Here is a 10326-nt window from a genome sequence, read left to right on the forward strand (position 1 = left end):
AGGCTCGGTTTGAAAACACATTATTTATCAATAGCCACAACTTGCATTTATACAGAAATTTTTACACAGTAAAAGGCTCTTCACAGGAAGCTTTTGGTCACCTGTCCAAATATCTTCTTCTGTGGCTTGGTGTGAAATTCTATTTAATAACGCTCCTGTGAAAAGCCTCAGATGTTGTTGATGGCGCTGTATAAATGCAAGTTGTTGTCAAATCGGTGTAATTTGGAATAATTTTCAACATTTTCAGTTTTAAATTGAATGCATCTCTCAAAAAGCAGCTCCCTATGTTTAAATTGGTTTTCAATCTGTTTTGCTCTTGTTGATCATAAATCTCATGCCCACTTTCTCATCTCTGCAAATCTGTTTACAGAAAGCCAGAAGTTTGTTGCTTTTGTTTTGAAAAGTGAAATTAGAATCATCTGATTTCATTTGCAACCTACCTCCTCTCCCAAATATGAGGATGATGGAAAGGAGACAACAGAAATTACCAACAGGGTAAATGTATTTCAAGTAGAGTTGACGACTATTCCAACGCACACCTGGTTGGCCTACCACGTTCTACACGATGTACACTTGAGGTCATCCAAAACTCAGCTGCCCATATCCTAACTCGTACCAAGTTCCGCTCACCCATCACTCCTGTGCTCACTGACCTACATTGACTCCTGGTTAAGCAACGCCTTCATTTCAAAATCCTAATAATTGTTTTTAAATCGCTCCATGGCCTCGCCCCTCCCTATCTCTGTAATCACCTCGAGACCCCCCCCCCACCCCCCCAACCGAGATAGCAGCTTTCCACCAATTCAGTCCTCTTGAGCATCACTGATTATAATTGCTCCACCATTGGTGCCTTCAGCTATCTTGGCCCCAAGTTCTGGAACTCCCTGCCTAAATCCGCCTCTCTACTTCTCTCTTCTCCTTTAAAATGCTCCTTAAAACCTACCTCGTTAATCGAGTTTTTGCACATTTACCTCAATTTATCATTATATGGCACGGCGTCATTTATTTTGTCTCATAATACTGCTGTGAAGCACCTTGGGACATTTTACTACGTTAAAGGTGCTATATAAATACAAGTTGTTGTTGGAGAGAAAAAAAAGTCCTATAAATCCTATCAGAGTGTCTGCTGTGGCTCAGTGGATAGCACTCTCACGTCTGAGTCAGGAAAGATGTAGGTTCAAGTCCCAATCCAGAGACTTGAGCACAAAAATCTAGGTTAACACTGCAGTGCAGTGCTGAGAGAGTGCTGCACTGTCGGAGCTGCCGTCTTTCAAATGAGACATTCATCATCATCACCGTCATAGGCAGTCCCTCGAAGCGAGGATAACTTGCTTCCACACCGAAAAGGGATGAGTTCACAGGTGTTTCAATGAAGGACCTAATATTCCAGATCCCGAACTACATCCTGAAGGATGGAAGATGCCTGTGGGTGGATTGTTTTAACGTGGGGTGACCGTTGCACACCAGCCAACACACGGGCTTGACAGCGCGAGGTCTTGGTCCAGTGGCAAGGGTTAACCAGGACGACTGGAGACCTGCTCTGCTGCACGGACCGAGTGCGCTCACACATATCGCAGTGTGGGCTGGGCCAGAGCTGCCCCTGGGCCCTCGCCGCTTCTGGGCCCCAGATTCACGCCTCATAACACATTAAACCGAGGCTCCGACTGCTCTATCGGGGGACGTGAAAGATCCCATGGCACTACTTCGAAGAAGAGCAGGGGAGTTCTCCCCGGTGTCCTGGCCAATATTTATTTATCCCTCAATCAACATCACTAAAAAAACATTATCTGGTCATTATCACAATGCAGTTTGCTGTGTGCAAATTGGCTGCCGTGTTTCCCACATTACAACCGTGACTACACTTCAAAACCAAGCACTCAATTGGCTGAAAAGCGCTTTGGGATGCGAGGTGGCCGTGAAAGGAAGGCACGATATAAATGCACGTCTCTCTTTTTACAAGCATTACGCGTTAATGTGTTTTTGTCCTAGTCGGGATACTGTAGTCAGCTGAAATTCACTCCCTCTCCCCCCCCCCCCGATAGGATGATGTCACCGGATAGAATGTTTACAATGTAGCTGCAGCTGAAACTGACCGCGTTCGATCCATTGTTGAATGGTTACATTGTTTCCCGGAGGTTCCATCAGTGTCACCCCCCTCGGGGATCGCCTTTAAAGGGCTAGAGAGACACCCAGACAGACAGAGAGACACCCAGAGATACAGAGAGCCAGAGGAGACACCCAGAAAGACAGAGAGCCAGAGAGACACCCAGAGAGCCAGCCAGAGAGACACCCACCCAGCCAGAGAGAGCCACCCAGAGAGCCAGAGACCCAGCCAGAGAGCCAGCCGAGGATGAACTGCCGATCCCAGACACTGGAGCTGACGGTGGAAGCCAGGCAGATCGAGGAGACGGTGCTAGCCGTGCTCCACACCGTGCTGCTGCACAGGAGCTCGGGCAAGTTCCACTACAAGAAGGAGGGCACCTACTCCATCGGCACCGTGGGCACCGAGGACGTTGACTGTGATTTCGTCGATTGCACCTCCGTGCGAGTATCGTCGGACGAGCTGGACCGCACGTTGCGCCGATCTGTCGGCGAGTTTAAGGTGAGTTTTCCTCTTCCTGCCTGATTGATTTTCTCTGTTTTTTTAAAGAAGGCCCCACCCGCCAGATATCTGGGATTGTGAGCGATTTATAACGCACCGTTTGTTGGTGTCGAGGCCACTCAGTTCAAATCGATTGTCTGCCGCAGACTGCATTCTTTTCGTAACCATTAACGGAAGGCCTACAGTTCCAGCGTCAGCCTTATCTCAGTGGCAGCGCTCTCGCCTCTGAGTCAGAAGGCTTTGGGTCCAGGTCCCACTCCAGACACTTAAGCACAAAAATCATCACTCCAGTCTCCGCTGCACGGTCGGAAGTGCCACAAGACGTAAAAGTGAGGTCCCATTTGCCCTCTCAGCTTAAAAAAAGAAAGACTTGCATTTATATGGCGCCTTTCGCGACCACCGGACGTCCCAAATCTGCTTTACAGCCAATTATGTACTTTTATTGAAGTGAAGTCACTGTTGTAATCATAGAATGATCGAAATTTTACAGCACGGAAGGAAGCCAATTCGGCCCATCGTGTCCGTGTCCGTGCCGGCCGACAAAGAGCTATCCAGCCCTTAGTCCATAGCCCTGTAGGTTACAGCACTTCAAGTGCCTATCAAAGTACTTCTTAAATGTGGTGAGGGTTTCTGCCTCTATCACCCTTTCAGGCAGTGAGTTCCAGACCCCCACCACCCTCTGGGTAAAAAAATCAGTCATGTGGGAAACGCAGCAGCCAATTTGCCCAAAAGCCAGCTCCCACAAACAGCAATATGATAATGACCAGATCATCTGTTTTTTTTATTGATGTTGATTGAGTGATAAATATTGGTCTGGACAACGTGGATAACACCCCTTCCGACAGTGCAGTACTCCATCAGCGACTTGATGCATGACCTTCTGACTCAAGAGACAAGAATGCTACCACTAAAGGCTGATGTGAAACCAGCTAAAGTGCGGTGAATGAGGACCAGAAGAGCCGAGGGCCCAGGGGCAGCACGGGCCAGCCCACACTACGATATGTGTACGCACTGGGTCTGTGCAGCAGAGCTGGTCTCCAGTCGTCCTGGTTAACCCTTGCCACTGAATAAAGACCGAGCTCTGTCAAGCCCGTGCGGTGGCTGGTGTGCAACGATCACACCACGTTAAAAAAAATCCACTCAGCGGCCCCCTCAATTGGAGTTCAGGAATGGAACCTCGGATGCTTCATTGATCATCTGTGAACTCGTGTGGAAGCAAGTCATCCTCGTTTGCGGGACCGCCTATGATGATGATAAAGTGTCACCAGAATGGGGGAAATGGAAAAAGAATCAGCCAGCCACGTCTGCTAGTTAGTGCTTTAACTAGTCACCGACGTTATGTTGGAAAGGATAAATGTGTGAGTGTTGAATGAGGACAGGAGCAGGTTAGTGCCTCCGACCCATACCAGATAATTCAGCGCAGTACTGTCGGTGGTGCCGTCTTTAGGAAGAGACGTTAAACCGAGGCCCTGCCTGCACTCTCAGGGGGCTGTAAAAGATCCCATGGCACTATTTCGAAGAAGAGCAGGGGGAGTTATGCCTGGTGTCCTAGGGCCAATATTTATCCCTCAATCAACATCACTAAAACAGATTACCTGGTCATTAGCACATTGCTGTTTGTGGGATCTTGCTGTGCGCAAATTGGCTGTTCCGTTTCTTACATTACAACAGTGACTACACTTCAAAAAGTACTTCATTGGCTGTAAAACGTTTTGGGACATCCTAAGCATGTGAAAGACACTGTATAAATGCAAGTCTTTATAAAGCAGGAACACTTTTAGTTTTTGCTGGTCACTTTGGCCCAGTAGCACCCAGTGAGCTATCGGGGAGTACTAATCTAGACCATTTTTGTCCCATTTGTTTTTCCACAACTGCTGTGATGATCACCGCTGCCAGTTCAGCTAGTAATAGTTAATTCAAATTAGTAAGTGCAGTCACCTGGACTCACAACATGAATCTGCACTTTCAGAAGCTAGGTGGATTCAATGCGGACAGAATTGGAAGAAAAATTAAACTTGATGTCATGACCAGACACACGAAAGGTTGGATGCAAACAATGTCTTTGATACAGACCTGAAAGAAGTGCAGTCACAGTTGCTCAGATTGACCATTGGCACCACGATGAGGTGGCTATTCAGATGCCTTGGCTTTGCATTAAGAAGGATTTAAAAGCGCTGGAGAAAGTGCAAAAAAGATTTACAAGGATGGTACCAGAACTGAGAGATTACAGCAACTGGGAAAGATTGAACAGAGAAGACATGGGTGACCCGATAGAGATCTTTAACATTATAAATAGGTTGGACAGGGTCGATGTGGCCAGAATGTTTCCACTTGCGGGAGAATTTAAAACTTATGGCCATAAATACAGGATAGTTACTGCTAAATCCAATAGGGAAATAAGGAGAAATGCCTTTACTCAGAGAGTGGTTAGAATATGGAACTTGCTACCACAGGAAGTGGTTGAGACAAACAGTTTAGATGCTTTCAAAAGTAAACTAGCCGAGAACATGGGAGTAAAGGTAATGGAAAGATAAGCTGAAAGGCTGAGATAAGGTCGCTGGAATGGGAGGAGACTGTGGAGCGTAAACAGCAGCACAGACTAGTTGGGCCAAATGGCCTGTTTTTGTGCTGTATATTGTACGTATGTCATTTTGTATCAACCCCATGCAAATAACTGGTTGATAATTGTGATCCCCGCCTCGGGGTAACTTCTAATTCAGCTCGTGGTGCACGAGTGCAGACGCTAAGTTTAACTTTTGTGTTCCCAACCAGAGCAGACTTGGACAGAATCCTCCGAGGTCTCTGCTCTCCTCAAATTATGGCCTCTTGAACATCCCCGATTTTAAATGCTCCACCATTGATGGCCGTGCCTTCAGCTGCTAAGATTCTAAGCTCTGGAATTCCCTCCATAAAGCTCTCTACCTCTCGTTCCACCTTTAGGACGCTCGTTAAAACCTACCTTTCATCTGTCCTAATATCTCCTTCTGTGGCTCGGTGTCAATTTTGTTCGATAACGCTCCTATGAAGGACCTTTAGACATTTTACTAAGTTAAAGGTGCTACATGTTTTGTTGTAGTCACTTTATCAATGAAATTTAGAATGATAGCATTTTGTTTATTCTTAAAGTCACACAGCTTCAAAAGAAAGGATAGGACTTGCATTTATATAGCGTCTTTCACTGCCTCAGGACTTCCCAAAGCACTTTACAGCCAATTAAGTATTTTTGAAAGTGTAAACACTGTTGTAATGTAAGAAACGCAGCAGCCAATTTACACACAGCAAGGTCCCACAAACAGCAGTGTGATAATGACCAGATATTCAGTTTCCGCGAGCGGTGGGCGCTGGAGGAATTGGAGTGCATCATCACCCCCGGCAACCAAATTTTAATTTGACGTTTTGTCTAAAGTTTAATTTGTTTATTGTGCCGATCTTAGTTCTCCCCCTCACCTTTTAGCCAGGGGGCACTTGTATAATTTGTGTTTTAGTGCCCTCAAAAAACCCCCCAAAAAACAAAAAAACAAGGGGGCACTTGTTTGAAAGTGTTTGGTGTCCCCCCCCAACCCCCTTTAATCAGGGGGACACTTGATTTAATTGTTTCGTACAAAATAATTGTCGAGCTAGCGCCAATATTTGAAGGGGCTGCTGTGCGGATGGAGCGGGCAGGTCCGAGGGCCTCCTCGTAGGACTGCTCCTGGGCACGGCCAAGGGGGCCATTAACCGGTCCAGGCAGCGGGCGGTCGAGGGAGTCGTTCAGCCCAACTGCCTGCTTCTCTCCTGTGGCTATGTTCGTACCAGGGTGTCCCTGGAGATGGAGCATGCGGTGTCCACCGGTACGCTCGCGGCCTCCCGCGAGAGATGGGCACCGGAGTGACTGGAGTGCATCATTTCAACAGGGAATAGAATTTTAATTTGATTTGATTTGACAAAGGTTCCCTCAATGTTCGATTGTTAATTTTATGGTCTTTGGTGCCCTCAAAAAAAAAGGGGGGCACTTGATTGAAAGTTACTTTAAAATAGTTGTAGAGCTGTTGATTTCAGTATTGCGTGGAGGGGATTCCTGCACGGGCTGCTTTTGCGCACACTCCATTTTGCCAAGGTGGACATTAACCGGCTCAGGCAGCGGGTGGTCGAAGGGATCGTTCAGCCCGACTGCCTGCCTCTCTTCTGCGCTATGTTCGCACCAAGGTGTCCCTGGAGATGGAGCACGCAGTGTCCACTGGTCACTCACGGCCTTCCGCGAGAGTTGGGCACCAGAGGGACTGGAGTGCATCATCACCTTCGGGAACTGAATTTTAATTTAATTTGAACGTTTAAAGTTCCCAGTTAATTTGGAAATTTGTGGATTCTAGTGCCCTTACTAAAAGGGGGTACTTGATTTTAAAATTCTATCCAAAATAGTGTAGAACTGTTGATTTCAGTTCTGTGCAGAGCGGTTCCTATACAGGCTGCCCTTGCACACTTTGCCATCTTCGTCTGCCATCCGGACAGCCATGGTGCACCATGTTGTCGTCCGGAGGAGGCGGGGGTCCCCAATGGAGTGCACTTTACGCGGGAGTCCTCCCTCTATTATTGGGGACTTGGCCTGGAGGGTGTTGCATGGAGCAATCCTATGCAATAAGTTTTTAAGTCTGTTCATGTTTATATAAAATGTGTGAGGTTGCAGCCCCTCTTCCATTATTTGAAGGGCTGCTCCTCGATTTTTGGCTGCACTTCAGTCCCACACTCCTGGTCTTTGGGCACCCTGTGCGGAGGGGAGAGGGCAGGTCCGAGGGCCTACTCGTAGGACTGCTCCTGGGCACGGCCAAGGGGGCCATTAACTGGTCCAGGCAGCGGGCGGTCGAGGGGGTCGTTCAGCCCGACTGCCTGCCTCTCTTTCATCTGGGACAGGGTGTCCCTGGAGATGGAGCACACGGTGTCCATCGGTACGCTCACGGCCTTCCGTGAGAGGTGGGCGCCGGAGGGACTGGAGTACATCATTACAGCGGGGAACAAAATTTTAATTAATTTGATTTGATATGGTTCCCTTTAATGTTTAATTGTTAATTTGTGGTTTTTGGTGCCCTCAAAAAAAAAGGGGGGCACTTGATTAAAAGTTACTTTTAAGATAGTTGTAGAGCTGTTGAATTGTGAGTGGCTCAGCCAGTCATGTGATGATCACAAGACTCAATAAAACCCCAGCCAGTGGGTTCAGGGGATCCACGATGAGGCAGGTGGTTGTGAGCCTGGTGGATGAACTGGTAATGTGTAGTGTGATTGTTAAACATTTGTTAATAAACCAACTAGTTCTTAATAGCAATGTGTTGCTATGAATTCTTAAGCAAAGAACCCATGAAGCAATAACATTACATTGGGAATTGAGAGGAAAAAACCTGGTGTTTAGCATTTCAGGGCACAGCATGTTGATATTTTGTCATCCCACACGTGCAGTAAGATATGTTTTCCACTTCTGAAGATATTGACTCTTGATGGGAGTTTGGTTTCACTGGTGCTGCCTACCGCTGAGTACTTTGTCCAACTGGCTATTCTTATATGAGCCCAGACAGTAAAAGTCTGCAGCCTTCTCAACAGGAGAGTAATGGCACAATCCTGTTCTAAAACATATTCTCTAAGGAATCACTTTAACAGCAATTGGGTGTGGGATCCCTGACTGGCTTCCCACAGCTCCCCCATGCTCTTTCCTGCCTAGGAATGCTGGGTCTAATTGTGGTGCTCCCAAGTACTGGATAAGATCAACTCCGAACAAAATAGAAATCAAACTTTGGACCTTCTGGTCTACATGACTGAGATGATCCTAGACCTTGAATTCGGGGAGAATTGCGCAGTAAGACTTTCAGCTAATAATTGGCATTCGGTCAATATTCTAGAGCGATAGACCTCACCAAGAGACAGTTTTTCTCATGACATTTTCCTCCTTTAACTGTAGGACGCCCTTCGCAACTCTGGCAGTGATGGGAGTGGTCAGATCTCCTTGGAGTTCTACCAGAAGAAGAAATCACGCTGGCCGTTCTCAGATGAGTGCATCCCGTGGGAGGTGTGGGCCTTCAAACTCAACGTGGTGAATCTGGCCAATAGGCAGGAGAGGCAAATCTGCCGCGAGAAGGTGGGCGAGAAACTGGGCGAGAAGATCATTAACGTCATTGAGGTCATGAACAGGCACGAGTACTTGCCGTAAATGCCCACGCAGTCGGAGGTGGACAATGTCTTTGACACGGGCCTGAGAGACGTACAGCCTTACCTGTACAAAATCACCTACCAGATCACTGACTCCCTTGGGACATCTGTTAGTACCACCATGAGGCGGTTAATCAAAGACACCTTGGCTTTATAATCTGTCGAATTACTAGCAAAAAACGAACTGACAATGTTACATTTTTACTTTACTCCATTTTCCCTGGCCTTCCCTTTCTGCTGCTGTTGTTTTTGTTTTCATTAGCTATCTTTAGGGGGAGTCTGTCCAATTTGAAATCCATGCAGATTATGCCTTGCGATTTCTTGCAAACTTTCATTCTGTTAGTGATGCTCAGCATGACGGAGATCTTGCAAAGTTTACATGTATTTATTTTTTAAATAGTTGGAGATGGTCAGAAGAAAATTGCAAGTTGCTGGAAAGGGCTCCAAAAAGGAGAAGCGTTAACAGGACAGTCAGTTTTGGGGACTCCACTCAGCTGTTGCTCTTTTCCCTATCAAATGACCAATCCCACTCCCACCTTGCATGGACTACGGGCAAGGACATGGTCGGACTTGCATGCAATGCCCTTCAGAATAAAATAACCTAGCTAGTAATCATTGTCCAGGTTCACACATAATGGATTGTCACTAAGAGATAACTAAAGACCCAGCACGAGTTGTTACCTTAAGCAGAAAACATAAAATGGGGGTGGAAGAGGGGGTGAGTAAAGAGCATAAAAAGACCCAAACTAAAAAGCATATAAATAATATTTAAAATATTAGCAGAGATACAGTGTTCTGAAGTTGATTTCAGAGGCCTTGTTTTAATTTTCGTATGGCACAATCCTCTCTGATAAGACTGAATAAACCAAAATTCCATTTAGAACATTTCTTTACTTGCGTTCAAATAATGATACTTGCCGGTAGCTCACCTGTACTGACACCACCGCAGCTACAGCAACCTGCACATCTATAATCCCACAAAGGAGATTGGGAAAAGGGTGAGGGGGCGCTGGAGTTTAGGGAGAGAACGGCACAGTAGATATTTCAGGAATAGGACTCCCAACATGAAAAAAATATAAATTGTAAGTTTATGTACATTAGCTGTCTCAGTAGAATGCAGTTAATTCCTCCCTTAGGGATACAGTAGCATAGTGATTATGTCACTAGACTAGTAATCCAGATGCCAGAACTAATGATCCAGAGACATGAGTTCAAATCCCACCATGGCAGCTGGTAAGTTTAAATCTGGAGTAAAAAGCTATTAGTGATGGTGACCAGGAAAGTACTGGATTGTTATAAAAACCCATCTGATTCACTAATGTCCTTTTGGGATAGAAATCTGCCGTCGTTACCCGGTCTGGCCTATATATATGACTCCAGACCCACAGCAATGTGGTTGACTCTTAACTGCCCCCTGAAATGGCCCAGCGAGTCACTCAGTTGTACCAAACCGCAACAAAGAAATATACAGCACTGTGAGAGTACCTTCACCACATGGACATCAGTGGTTCAAGAAGGACACTTAGGGATGGGCAATAAATGCTGCCCATACC

The 10326-nt window shown here is 46.4% G+C and overlaps 1 pseudogene; it reads left to right on the forward strand.

The window, feature by feature from the left end:
• Positions 1–2319: 2319 nt before the first annotated feature.
• LOC139243779 (autophagy-related protein 101-like) lies at positions 2320–9635 on the forward strand (annotated as a pseudogene).
• The last annotated feature ends 691 nt before the right edge of the window (positions 9636–10326 follow it).

This window comes from Pristiophorus japonicus, unplaced genomic scaffold (assembly GCF_044704955.1).
Source record: "Pristiophorus japonicus isolate sPriJap1 unplaced genomic scaffold, sPriJap1.hap1 HAP1_SCAFFOLD_187, whole genome shotgun sequence".
Taxonomy (NCBI): Eukaryota; Metazoa; Chordata; class Chondrichthyes; family Pristiophoridae; genus Pristiophorus; species Pristiophorus japonicus.